Source organism: Ambystoma mexicanum, chromosome 1p (genome assembly GCF_040938575.1).
Source record: "Ambystoma mexicanum isolate Mex_15411 chromosome 1p, UKY_AmexF1_1, whole genome shotgun sequence".
In the NCBI taxonomy this organism is placed as follows: domain Eukaryota; kingdom Metazoa; phylum Chordata; class Amphibia; order Caudata; family Ambystomatidae; genus Ambystoma; species Ambystoma mexicanum.
Genome location: NC_090921.1, coordinates 568,348,620 through 568,363,085, shown reverse-complemented (window position 1 = coordinate 568,363,085; position 14,466 = coordinate 568,348,620). Strand labels below are relative to the sequence as shown.

The following is a 14,466-nucleotide window of genomic DNA, read 5'->3' as shown; positions in this document are numbered from 1 at the left end:
CCTCCCTTTCCCTTTCTGCTACTTTATCTTTGTGAATCCAAATGATTTCCAAGTATGTCATATCTCCCCCTATCGCCCAACCATCCAGAGTTTTCCCCACCAATATACACAATGTGCCATCCTTTAGACGCGAGATCCAAAATTGTTGATAATTTCCCAAGTCTGCTGGTTGTGTAAAGACCCACCCATCAGGATCCCCTTCTTCGCTTTTCCCAATTATTTTATTAGAACACTTCTTTTCGGTATCCTTTTTGTCAACACTTAAAGGTAACATCAACTGTCCTTTTTTCTTACTAGAATATAATCTAAACATGTTCTTAATGATGCAGAATGTGATGAGAATGAGCACCAAAGCGGGGACAGTCACTCGAAACAGTCCAGAAAGCCAGGCGGGTACCCATGCAAAAATGCTGTCCACCCAACCACTTGATTGCACTCTATTAACTTGGCTGGTCATGTTTTCATGGAGTGTCCGTATCTCTGATATGGCTGCTTTTAATGTACTGTTCAAAGCCTCTCCAACAGGTATCATTGTGCAACAGCTGCTCTCTTAGCCATTACCATTACTAATTAATATCTCAACACGATTAATAGCTCTAACACATACCTGTTTTCAGGGGCCACCAAGCGTAGCGCCCTCATCTTTTTCTTAATTGCATTCAAACCTTTTGCTGTTGAGTTTGCCAACTGTAGCAGCTTGTATCTGGTGGGAACAGAAGTGAGGTAAAAAATGTTGCAGCTGTAGCGGTAGAGGCCAGGTTCTTTGTACCTTTCTCCCAAAAATAATAGTTTTCCCGCTTCTTCCTCCTTATTGATTTTTGATCCTCTTCTTGCTGTGCCATTTTTCCCTGCAATGCAATCTTCAGGGTAGTGCAATTTTGAGGCGCCACTAGTGCAGGACTGTGCAAGGTGACAAGTGTGCAAACACCACTCCAGTCAGATGAAAGCTGGGCACAGGCCTTTCGATCCGCAGGCCATCCAGATGTCCTTCACAACAGCAGTCCCCTGCATCAGTGCTGAATTCTGAATCACCTTGGTGCATTTAGAATTACTGCCCAGTTGGATAGATCCACTCGATCTGAAACACAAACGGAATCGTGTAAAGCTCTTGATGTCAACTGGTCGATGCTTTTCATGTAACCAAGTTAAAGCATGTACATATTTTCCCCAGATTGCCTTGCAACTGTTATTAACCGCGGCAGACATATTTTGTGCAAAACCTACCAATCCTTCAGCACGACATTGCATTATTCCCTCCTCCCATTGGTCCACATACCATACTGCTCCGTCTACCCTCATCAATGGCCTTGTATGACACCAGGGTATGCTTTTCCCTTCCTCACTTGTTGCCCATAGTCTCTTGTGGTTGCTTATGTGTAATTCCCCTTCATTAGGTCTCTCAGTGACATACTCCACTACCTTATGTTGGGTTTCCTCATTTTGAAGCATTTTTGTTAATTTCACAAAATTGTCTTCATACACGTTTTCTCCTTCAACCACCCACTGAACAGTTACAGTTTTTCCATGGAATAAACTTCCAGTTCTGCAGAGTGACAGGTGCATTAGGCATCCCACTTCCTCATAGGACACAGCTTGGGGTAGGAAAAGTTTGGGTGCTCCTATCACATGTGGAATGAGAGAGCAGGTTTAACATATGCCGTTTGCCCGCTCTCTACGCACATGTAACATCTTGTCATACCAAACATTTCAGTTGGTGAATCTGGCTCTCATGCAGTGCCATGATGAAAACCTTCCTCAGTCATTGAACATCTTTTTTCCCTATTTATTTTTGCACTTAATCATGTTCTACTTTTTTTCCATAAAACCAAATATATCAAAAGCATTAATCCTATACTAAAACATGTTAATATCACCACACTCCAAAACATTGAAAACTTCTGTTTCTTCTTCATTAAAACATTTTCTTTAAAGACATTTTCAACGTTTTCTTTTGCTGGTTTTCAATATAGTCTGAAAGCAGAGAAAACATTCAAAGACATTTCCCATATACTTCCCATCATGTTGTGCGTGGGGAGATGAAGCTCTAGTCTTTGCGTATGTCGGTGATGTGGACCCATCCCCGACGCCATTCTATCTTCACGGCTGTGGGTGTTGATTAGATCACGGTATGTGGGGCGGTGAAGTGCTCCTCCCTCCATTTACGGACATGCTTCTTGACAAATACCTTCTCCCCCAGGTAAAGACGTGGTGCTGTGGGAAGTGACCCGATTGTCTGCTTTCAGTTTTTGGCCTCGTCTGCAAGGATATGTAGCTAAGGGATTTTGTGAGTTCTATGGGATGCTAATCAAATTCCTCCCCCAAAATGCAAGAAGAGCGTAAATCAGAGATTGTCGGTGGTGCATGCATTCTCCACCTCGTAACAATCTCATGAGGAGTCAAGTGGTGATCTCGTCCAGGCGTATTGCGCAGTGCAGACAAAGCAAGAGGCAAACAGTGCACCCAGGATTTTCCAAGCGTTTGCATAGGCTTTGCTGAGTGCATTTTAAGCAGTCCATTCATCTTCTCTACCAAACCGTTGGCTTGTGGGTGATAAACCATGCATAGTTTATGCTTCAGCCCCAGGAGTGTTGTTACCTCCTTTGTTAAATCATTAGCAAAATGTTGACCATTGTCAGAACTAATTTCATCTGGAATCCCCCCATCTTGGGAACGCCTACCTCACAAGGAATTTGACCGCAGAGCGGGAGTCATTATGGGCACAGGGACCAGCTTGCAGCCAACATGAGAATGGACACAACACTACAAGCAGATACCTATAAAAGGTACATCTCTCTTGTATATCAACATAGTCAAAAAGAAAACGCTGTAAGGGGCCTTCCGGCCGTGTCAAGATAACCTGCACAACTCTCAATGTGCGACCTGATAAATACTTTTGACATATCACGCAATTATTTACAAACTCCACAACAATCCCATGCAAATTTGGCACAAACCAATCTTCACTTATCCTCGCAGCCACATGCTCTTTGGATGCGTTTGTGGGATAGTGATCTGTTCCAATGCCACCTGCAATCATTTCTTTGGCATTACCACTTTTCCTGAGCTATCATGCAGCCATACCAAATCAGTTGGGGATAAGGAGCATCCTCTCCTCTTCCACATCTTTCTCCCCATCTGATGCTTTTCCCTGCAACTCTATTATCTGGATGATTGGGGCTGCAGTAACATTTTCTGGTAATGCATCTTTTTCTTTGCTCACTTTTAATACTGCTAGTAGGGGCCTTTTTTCCATTTCACCAGGGAACATCACATGTGTTCCTTCTGGTAGATATGCTGCTTCTTTTGCTGCTCTGTCTGCTCTTTCATTTCCTACTGACATAAAATTGTGCCCTCCTGTGTGGGCTTTGCCTTTTATTAAAGCTAGTTCTACTGGGACTGGCAACATTTCTAATCATTTACTGAGTTACCCTGCATGCTGAACAGGTGTGCCATCACTTCTTTTGAACATTTTCTTCTCCCATCCTGCTAGTCCTGAGCCCACAGTGGAAGTAACATAGGCCGAATCAGAGAACATTTTTACTACCTGGCGCGCCGATATATTCAGTGCTTCAATCAAGGCCACCAGCTCTGCCGCCTGTGCAGAGTAGTGGTCCGGAAGTCGTGTCTGTGAGTACATTATCAACTCCACCCCCTCGTGTACTCCATATCTGTGCTCCACCACTGCAGAACCTGAATGTCTTTGTCCCGTTGTCTGATCAATACAGGAGCTTCCGTCAATGAAAATCATGTCCCTCTCTTCGATCACCTCTTCTTTAACTAGGAGGTTACCTTCGCTCCTGTCTATGCACGCTACACAGTCATGTATGTAATCTCCCTCCTCAATATTTTCTGCAATGGATTCTGCTGGATTTATAGTCCAGGATATATAATGGGTAGTTCCCAATTTTTTGGTAAAGGGGGATTAGGCTGCAAAGGGGACAGTATATGCAAGTACAAAAGAACAGCAGCCTAATTACCTCTCTCTTAGTCCATCGACTGAACCGGATGGCGGGGTGTATTATACCTTATCTTTTACATAGATTAAAGCACAAATATATGATCATGCCAAAGTCTTTAGCACATTAAAACACATATTATTCATTACACACAGTCTTGTAATAATAAAAGACAACAGAAAACACATGGATTTCATTCTAATGAGTGCTTTCCACAAGGCACACAATGCAAAAGTATAAACATTTAGCTCAATTATTCTCAAAAGCTCATTGTAGGGCAACAGATAGAGTGGGGTTAGTACGTGACAAATTAATATTGCCAACTTACTGATGTGTAGGTACAATAGATACTCTGCATCAAAAATATTGTTAAGAGGGTGTAAATCCTGTATAAAATACCACACCCCTCCATTTGCTTTGTCGATTGGATAGATAGCTGTGGTGCAATGTTATGTGCTTTCCTGTATTATGCCTTGCTGCCATAAGGCATGCAGTGTCTCATAAATGCCTTCATCTGCTTCTCGAGAAAGTGGGTACTGCTTTACTCATTGGCAATAGTGCTCCTTCTTTTAATTTGATGTTTACGCCCCGGCCCCTTTTAGTAACCCTACATCATGGGGTCCTGTTGTCCATATGTTTTTTGACACTTTTTCCAAATCTTCCTACAAATATTTTGCATTCTTTTTTTTATTATCTGAGTCACCTGGGAAACTGCCCTTTCTTTTATGTGTACCTTTCTTTCCTCATTGTCTATTGTTACAAACAATTCTGTGCCACGTATTCCTTTTAATGTCAGTGCGGGCTCAATACATAATATTGAATGCCATTCCTTGTATCAGTGGCAACCAGTATGATCATATTCTTCCGTACCACTAATTTCTCTAGGTAGAGCTGCGTGTGTGTGCCTGGACTAACAGCGGAGGGACACTGGCCTGAACAAAAACTCGAACAGAAGAAACACCCACCTGTCAATTCCTGGTAACCATCCTAAGAACACGCGCACTCCATCCATAAACACCTCCATGTGCGTGGGTATCCCTCTCATTGTGCTGGGTGTATAGTATGCCTGGATTATCACTGCCACTTAAGCTGGGTACATTCCAGGTGTGGAGCACAACATCCCTTTCTCTGAAAATGAAATTGTGGCATTGAATTTGCTTAGTAAGTCCCTTCCCAGAATGTTGATGGTAGTATCTTTTGAATACAATAGTGGTGTTACAATATTCTGTGAACCTATTGTCAAGAGTAAATTGTTTGTCAGAGGGATTTTCAAAATCATCCCGGAAAAGCCTTGTGTGTCCAAACATTTGTTAAATAATGGAAATCTGTCTTCCTTTATGCAGGATCTGGTTGCTTCTGTATCTATAAGAATGGAAAATCCCCTTTGTCCTATCTGAACTGCTACCTCCGGTTCCTCAGTTATTGCTACAACTGGACACACTTGTACTCTCCATGGGCACCCCTATTGGGAAAATATATTGGTGGATGATGTAAACGGATTACCGTCCACCACTGTCTATCCGGTGTATTGGGGCACAGTGTTCTGTCTCAGTAGTATGACCCCTTCTTGTACTTGTGTCTGTGCTGGTGCCTGTAGTATGCTTACCGTACATGGGGTTCCTGCCACCGTCCCACCTTGTACTTGTTCCATCCCTGGGTGGATATACCCTGTGGTTGTGGGGGTTGCACTTCTAATTTCTGCTGTACTTGCAGTTGTGCTGGTTTACAAGGTTGCTGTTGTTGTCCTGATTGTGCTATTAGTGAGCATGCTCATGCAAAAAGACAATGATTTCCACATGCAAAACACTGTACTCCAAACTGTGGTTCCATGCCCCTAATACCCCACTCCCCATCCTCGTGTGTAATATCCTCTCCCCGTTTGATACGATCCCATGTAACCGTGTAACCGTTTATTCCACCTGTCTGCACAACCCCTGGCTGTTGGGGCATTTTTATAAATGCAGGTTCTTGCTGCATCTGCACCGTTCACCACTGCGGATTGGGTGGTACTTTAGGGTACCCTCCAGGTTGTATTACCGTTGACAATGGGAACAACCCCTGCTGTACCTGTGGAACGATAACTGGCCCTGTGGGCACTGCTCCTTCCATGTTTATTTTAGCCAGTTTGTTCTGAACTAATTTGTTTTCAGCTTTTGTTGCATTGTCAGCTGTCTCCTGATCCTTCTCTTGCTTTCTTTTTCAATAATGCATGATTGTGGCATGTATCTCAGGCCACCCTTTTGCCTGAATTCCCACTATCTTCTCTAAAGAAGTCAGCACATCTGCAGGAATCCCCCTCACTAAGATGTGATAAAACAAAGCTATTTTGTCATCCCATGACTTTTCCTACGTCCACATTTCTTGTATGGATTGAACATATTCTGTGGGATTCTCATCAGGGTTCATTTTTTTACAAGCCAATAGAGAACCCATGACTGACTTATCTGGATACAGCTCATTTAGAGCCTTCCAAACATGTGCTTGAAAGTTATTAAAGGGTGCTCCATCATGTATGTTACAGCTTAATTTTACCCCAGAGTATCCGGCCTATTGCCATATTTTGGCACTTCCCTACCAAACCAGCACTGCCAATAAACTTTTTTATATCTCCTATATCTCTCTCTGTCTCTTTTTCAAAAACATAAATCCACTTGCTCGCCCCGCCATTAAGGAAGGCAGACTGTAAATCAAATTATCCCTATCCATTGACTGCCATGGTTTGTAGTGAACCTCGCCCCTCATTTTATGTAAAAGGGGCATCTGTGTGCAAGCTCTGCATTTATTGCCACTTTGTGGTCTTGTCGCTACTGCTATTCTCATTTTTCTGCTTTGAAGCCTGTTTCCCCAATCTCCCTCTTTCCTCCTCTTTTCTCTTAGTTTGTCTCCATCCCCTGCTCACGTCCGTCAAATTGCATGGCTCTAACTCATCATGCCCATGATCGCTGTCGCTACTGTCCTCCAAATATGATGCGGTGTGTACATGACATCTTCACCATTGTCCAAGTCCTGTCCCCAGCTGTCAATTCTAAATGTTATAATGTCCACCCCTGTTCGTCAGCTACCTTTCCTTGTTCTTTTCCTTTTTTCTCTATCTCCTTTCCATGACTTTTTTGGCTTCCTTGAACACAGAGTCAAGTTGCTGCTGGGTGCTCTTTTTAATGTCCATTAAATATTTCCACCTTCCATTCTCATTCTTAGTACTGGCACTCGATCACCCTCATCTTTCTGTTTATGAGTTCCTTCCTAATTTTGAGACACTCATTTAGGATTCGTATATCTTGCAGCTGGTTTTAGTAATGGGCAGATCGTATATGGAGGGGGCTGGGCACTACGCTGCACCTCCTCCTCTGCCCCTTCTCTTTATCTTTTTCTTCATCCAACTTCTAGAGTCCTAAAATGTCCTGCGTCTTTTAAAGCTTTACACCTTTGTGGGTAGCCGACAAATATGAATATATACTGTTGACAATATTTTTGTCAAACGTTCCCTCTCTGGGCCATTCTTTATAGCCTTTCCCCACTGTGTCATCTACCCACTCAAAATGGTACTTTGTTATTGTGTCACGATATTGGGGCAGTTTCCCCACACAAGTGATTAAGTGGTGCGTCCATCCAATAGGACGTCATTATCGCACCTTAATCTTTATTGTTTCAATGCTCTTTCCTTCCTTCTTCCTCTTCTCCTTTATAATGTAAACCTTTAAACTCTCAAACCCTTATTCCATCACCCCACTCACTCAATTTTATACTTACCGCTTACTCGTTCGCCCTATTCACTCTGGCCCTCTCCACAGGCCTCACCCTTTCATACCTTGCACTGCACACTTGCATACACTGGCCTTCTCCACAGGCCTGTTTTGTTAGTTTATATTAGTACACGAATGGCCTTCTCCCCAGGCCCAACACCTTATAAAAAGCCCCTACGTTAGTATGTAAAAAGGACATTTACTCCTTTCACTTGACTTCACCTTTAACTCGGGCTACGCAGCTCTCTAAATTTGTGCATGTTATTTCGGCTCTGGCCCTTCCGTCATCTCCATAGTCACATTAAAAGAATACTATGACCACTTTCCACAACACTAAAAAACGAACTGCTGCTACTCACAAAATACATGCATGCTTGTCCTTCAAAAGAATTCTTCCCAAAAGAAAAGGAAATGATGTAGCTATACCAATTGCCTGCACTACGCGCAACTCTTGTCTAACAAGGCCCGCCACTTGCTACGTAACTATCTGCTCCAAAGCAGATGGGCCACCGTATACCTGCTCCCTATCGGATCGGCAGACCTAAAATCTAAGACTACTATGGTCAATCGCCCTGCACCTCTCTGAGGGTGATTCGCTATGCACCAAAAAAATAATCCCTCCCAACCCTTGCGCTTTTCATGCACAAGTACACTCACGTATCCTTTTAGGAGATTCTTCACTTATCTCAACCTCAGAGTATCCCTTTAAATTATTTTGACTTATTAACTGGTTATGCTCTTCCTGTCCGTCAGCGGGACCCATGGGTTCTAATCTGTGACCTCACAAAATAACAACTGTTTTGCTTCTTACCATACCAGCCTGGGATTGTGGGACCTGCAATGTGTTACCAGCCACTGTGGCTTTGTTGCAGATTAATAAGAAGCTAATACACGTTGGCTGTTAAGGCATGCTACTAGGCCTATTTACCACATGTTAGCCTACCTCTAGGTTTGGTTATACTTACCGGTGCGACTACATTTCTATTATATGTATACTATTTTTTTTTCTGGTTTCACTTGTGGAATGATTAAAAGGAGCCCCACCCCCTTTTACAGTGCTACTCTCGCAATTGAAATGTGTGCAACTTTTCACCGTGCAGAACTTGCACTTTTATTAAAGAGTTATGCTCAACTCTATATGTACCCCAACTTTGACCAAGCCCCTCTGATTTCACAATGATTCCCATGTATATCTCCTACCCCCTTACACTTAGGCAGCTAACCCAGACATGCAGCGCTGCGGTTTATCATATCTTTGGGCTATCCGGATAAACATATGCCCAATTGTCACTGCCAAACTCTTAGAAGCAGAGCTGCACCCAGGATTCAGGTACTTAGAGGCTGCACCCAACAACACCACATAATTTGCATCCGTCTCCCACTTTATCACCCTACCAATCCCATCTACATCCTTTCTTACAGGGTCATGACCAATGAGGCCACAGAAATAGCAAAAGGTCTCCTATAACAGACCACTTTACATTACATCACATTACTTCTCAGGTTGCTTATGATGTGTTTAATGACACAGTAACAGCAATTGTCAGAATGGCTGCCATACATTTAGGGGGTCATTTTTATTTTAATAAATCAGACATTGCATGCAGGGGAACGCCAGCGCTTGCACGTTTGTGCTGTTGGGTCTCCTTTGTGCAATTTTCATCACTCTCAAAGAAGGCGAAATCTCCTTTACTCTTCACTTTTACTCTCTGCTTTGAAAGAAATAAAGCCACCACCTGCAAATTACGCTTTGCAGGCAGAGTTTTATAATGGATTCCAGTGGAATTCGCCTGCTATTGAGCAGGTACAATTGCAAGGCATATTCCTTTGGAATCCCATCGATTTTACACCTGCATGAAAATCTCATGGATGCGTAAAACCGGGTGCTCCTCCAAGACAGAGGAGTAACGCCAAGTGGAAATGTACAGTCTGCTTTGCTGCCTTCCTACTCCTTGGAAGGGCTGCAGAATGGGGCACAGCAGTAAATGGAGGCTTAAAGTAGGACTGCTGTACTTTTACTTTGACAGTATCTGCACTTTTCTGCTGGGCTGCTGCATCTAAAGGCCTGATTCACAGAGCTTTTTCCAGTGGGATTGCACCATTATAAAACACTTCTGTGAATCAGGCCATTAATGGGGCACCAGACAAGATGACTGCAAGTGAACAATGACAGAGCAACTGGATGCTAGGCACTTTCCAGTATACCAGTGGTGACACTGTCAGTCACTTAAAGATGAAAATAGACCACAACCCAGGTTCCCCGCCCTTGGCTCCAGTTAATCTGAGACTGACAGCAAGGGGCCCACCATACGCTAACTGCCTGGAATGAACTTGAGACACGTCTCTCCTGCACCTGTGCTTCATTATAGCATTGCTAAGCCTGCGCTTCCCAGTTTCCCCAATGCAGGCTGCACTGCCCCCTCGGTCAGAAATGTTGCACCGCAATCAGAGCTCTCGTGCTTCCACTTGCCATGTATGAGAAGGCCAACCAGTCCCGTCTTTGTTTTCCTTTTTAATTCTGGGACTTGTAGTTTTTCTTTCCCATTTTAAATGTGGGAAAACTAGAAGCCCCAGAACTTCGCAAAAAACCAGGGTTGGGCAGTGGTCGAAGTATACGAAAAGAAGCAGTGGAACTATGTTCCCTGCTGACCTGCCCCCTCTACCCTCAAACCCCATCGCCAAGCCCCCTCCCATGAACAATACAAACCCACAAACACACGTGCCTACACTTTTCTTTCAAAACGTAACCATTCCGGAACGGTTTCTTTTTAAAATCAAAGGGCCTCATTACACGGTAGGTGGTAAGGGTTTACCGGTACCGGTAAGGGCACCGGTACCGGTAAGCCCTTACCACCTTACTACGAGGTCCCTTTGCGGGACCCGACCTTAATGGCTGGTGTAGACCAGCCGTTAAAGTTGGGACCTGCAAAGGGACCTTGGTGCAAATTACGGTACCGCAATTTGCAGTACCGTAATTAGCTCCTTCCCCATTCCCATTGAGCCCTATGGGGCAAAAATGGGAATGGGGAAGGGCCATGGAGAAAGGGGGAATTACCGCCCTGCCAACCTTGGAATGAGGTGGTAATTCCCCTTTCCTCCATGGTGGTACCGGTATGGTACCGGCGGCAACCATGGTGCTAATAGCACCATGGTTTACCGCATTCCGTGTAATGAGGCCCAAAGTATAGGAACAGCAAAAATTAAGTGGAGGAGCACCTCTCCCAACTACTTCATTCACTGGGGCTGGGCGACCTTCTCTCTCATGGCAAGGGGGAAAAAAGACATTCAATTGGGCTCTTTCTGCCAGAGTGGAGCCTCTGAGCGTGAGACTAGGATTCAAACCCACAATGCTTTGGGCAGATTAATGGAATTTAGCACAGAAATCGTGCAAAGGGCCGCGTGTCGAGAAGGACACTGCGCCAGCCTGTGCGTAGAAATGAAAATGCACGCAATGTGTATTCATGGAATTGATCGCGCAAAGTAACGAAATTCGCAAGTCACTGCTGGAACACCCCCAACACACCCACACGCAAAGCACAAAACTGCCAGATCAGCTACCTTTGTGCGCTCCCCCGGCTGCAAATAGATGCACCCTTCAAACAATGTGTGGGGTCCTCCGTAAGCAGGCCGGTGACTTGGGGAGCCTGTGTGGGGTCCACCGTAACTACCCGGCACCCCGAAAACATGCATATGGAAAATCATAGCTTGGCAATAACTCGGGAAATGTGCGTGGAAGCCCACATACGTTTCTGCTACACAGCTTACATACACCCCACGTTACATCGGAACCCCGATTGAGTAGACGCACCCCGAAATCCAACATGCGATCCCACCTGTGCGCTGAAAATCCTACATGCAAGTGTTCTTATGCTAGCCTTCGGGTGGCGGATCGTATGAAGGACTTGCATGGCAATTTCCCAGCAGAGATGTTGCACAATTGATTCCATGAACACGTCTCTTGCCGCGCAATATTAGGCATGCGAGGGAATGCCTGCAGGCCGTCCCTCGGATCGCCCACTTCTTCGCAAGTTAATCCCCATTTCTGGTGTTTCGCCCCCCTCACTGCTCTCTGTGCAGGCCACACCCACTCTCTGCTCAGAGTCTCCCGCAAGGCCCTTGATGGCTCGCACAGGCATGCCGGGCCAGCGTGAAATCCACACAAGTCTTGGAAAAGTTTCGCACTTTCAATTCCATGAATCGGCAAACGAAGTTGCACACGCAGATTGCCAGCAGATTGGGCACAAGTAGCCTATTTTCTGCGCTATAATTCCATGAATCTGCCCCTTAGTGTTCTACTGCTTCCAAGAGAAGCATGTTGCCCCTGAGCTATCCTCCCAAAGTTGCAAACTCCGAAGAAATAAAAGCCCAGTTTTAAATGGATCCCTTTTCTGCACAGACCGGCTACTTCAGTTCCACCCGTAAAACAAGGCAACCCTTTTAGAGGAAGACCAGGTTTTCGCAAATTACAGGGATTCTCTCCCAGCCCTCCAAGCTTTCCAGAGACACGGACCTATTGGGGAAAACACCTGCCTCTACTCCAGGCATGCTGGCCTTTCAAAAACACCACCCTGTCAGCAATGGGACAGACTCTGACCCTATGGGAGAAGACCAGCCCTGCTCCCTTCAAATGCATGCCAAACATTTTAGATCACCCCGGGCAGAGTTTGGCACGCGAAGACAATGAATTCAATGTGCCCAGAGCTGCGCTAGGGCGAGCGAAGGTTCAGGAAGGGGAAAGTACAATTCCATGACAAATAGCAGCGCTAAAAAGTCCCGAGTCTCTCCCCTATGCAGGGAGGGTTGTCACGTACGCCATCACCGCCCCGTTGTGTTGCTGTCTCTCCGGATTTCTGGGCAGCACCCGCCCTGTCTCGCAATCAGTAGCGTCGCCTGCAGCTGCCCGTCCCGCCCCTGATGCCTTCCAGGTGAACCCTCCGACCTGAGGTTGCAATGAAAGGTTCCGCATTTCATCAGCATTTCATCAGCCCATTCATCTCCTGACACGCAGCTCTGTCCTTCAAAAGCGGCGCTCAAGTTTCCAATGCGGATCGCGCTACTCAGCCTTGCAAGCTCTCGCGGTTTTATCACGAGTATTCCTGGTCACGGTCTGCACTCATTCACCCACCCCCTTCTCTCCCCCCCAAAACGGGGTTTTAGAGAGTGGCACGTCTTATTTGTGTTTCCCGTTGAAAGTACAGCGTTTCTTCCTTCACACGCTCCATTTATGTGTTTCACTTACCCTTCACAGGACGTAGAGGAGGGGTGGAGCGCAACTTGCCTTTCCGCCGCCTTGCTTCCTCTCCTCCGTGTGCTCCAGCACTTTTGCAGGCAGGAATTTTTATGGCGGTGCAAATACTGCAGATCCCTATGCACGGGTCCTTTGTAAACGCTGTCCGACGCTGTCCGACGTGCTTGCATGTCGGACAGGATTTATTTTCAGTTGTGCACATTGCTTTCCATAAGCGTATGGTAAGCTGTGTTCACAATGATAAGTATACGCTTTGCAAATACAGGAAGTGACATCACTGTCAGTTATAGGACCACAAATGTGCATGTAGTCGCCAAATTGGAGCAACGGTGCGCGGGGGGCGGGGGGTGTTGGAGGCGCACGCAGCGCAGAACAGTGGAAACATTGGCTAGCATGTACTGCATATACTAAAGTCAAGTAAGAAGGAGATTTAAGCCTTCGAGTTGCATTCCAGTAGGCCATCACTGCCCCTATTCCACCCCTCTGTAATCATCCAGGTGATAGTAGCCCTCAAAAGGCAGAGCAACACAACTAGGATGGGAGAACGAAATGCTGTCCCATCCTGTGAGTGTGTCAAACGTCAGAGCAAAGACGGTGCGGGTGTCTCCTACCTTGCAGCACAATCTCACTAATTTGGTGCAAATCTCGCAAGTGGGAGCATGGGAATCCCCTGCGTGTGTGTGGGCTGCAGGCCCCGGATCACATGCTCACTTCTTCAGTGTGAAACTCTTGCCAAGGCTCTTTGGGCAAGCATTCAGGATGGGTCTCACACCTATAAACAGTGTGATATATTGAGTGGGCACCTCACTCCTTGGAGGATAGTATAAACCGTTGCTGGTAATCTCACAACTGAATGTACAGTTTCACTCTTGGTCACCTCAGTGACCCCATGTATATTAAAGGCAAGGTCTAGTAAACATTTTTATTGTCCCTACGGGTCGGCCATGTTTTTTTAAGCCTAAGTGGCTCGATTTTAGAAAACTTTCCTATGGACCTTACCCGAGTTTTCGTCCATTAAACGCATGTGAAGACAAGCACCAGGGAGCCGCCATTTTCTGATAATCCTATCTTTTCCTCGATCGCCCTGGCTGATCTGCTTTTGCGGCACTAAATCAATTCCCCCGCCCCTGAGCCTGACATTATCAAAACATTCATATTCCCCGCCTCTCTCCGTGACGTTACTGTGCTGCGTAGGCAAACGCGCCCAGTCGTCTTCTACGCGACTCCACACAGAACCCGGAAACCAACACAGACCATCTCACAACACAGCGCGCCACAATTCGGAATATGAAACTGTACTTTAAAATCAAACAGCAACACGGTACATTTGGTAAAGTACATTTATTTTACATTAAATGTTTAGAGAATATTCAGCAATTGCCATATGAACTCCGAAAGCCATTTATTTTCTTTTATCTGTATCCGCCAAGGTACACAGGGTGTTGCTTTTCGTTAAAAGAAGCACTTTGGAAGCACGGTGAACCGCAAGGCTGTTCCATCAACTAGGCACTAGTCCATC

At 45.4% G+C, this 14,466-nt stretch overlaps 1 long non-coding RNA gene across 2 annotated transcripts in view; it reads right to left on the bottom strand.

The window, feature by feature from the left end:
- The window catches only part of LOC138575781 (uncharacterized), a 168,881-nt gene extending 155,703 nt beyond the window's left edge, over positions 1-13,178 (bottom strand). Inside the window, exons 1-2 of one of the 2 annotated variants that reach the window (XR_011303955.1) lie at positions 12,939-13,178; positions 608-1,078 (exon numbers count right to left, since the gene is read on the bottom strand). This is a non-coding gene — a long non-coding RNA (uncharacterized lncRNA). The remainder of the gene's footprint in view (positions 1-607; positions 1,079-12,938) is intronic. The other variant, XR_011303956.1, reaches the window with a different exon arrangement.
- Positions 13,179-14,466: the final 1,288 nt, after the last annotated feature.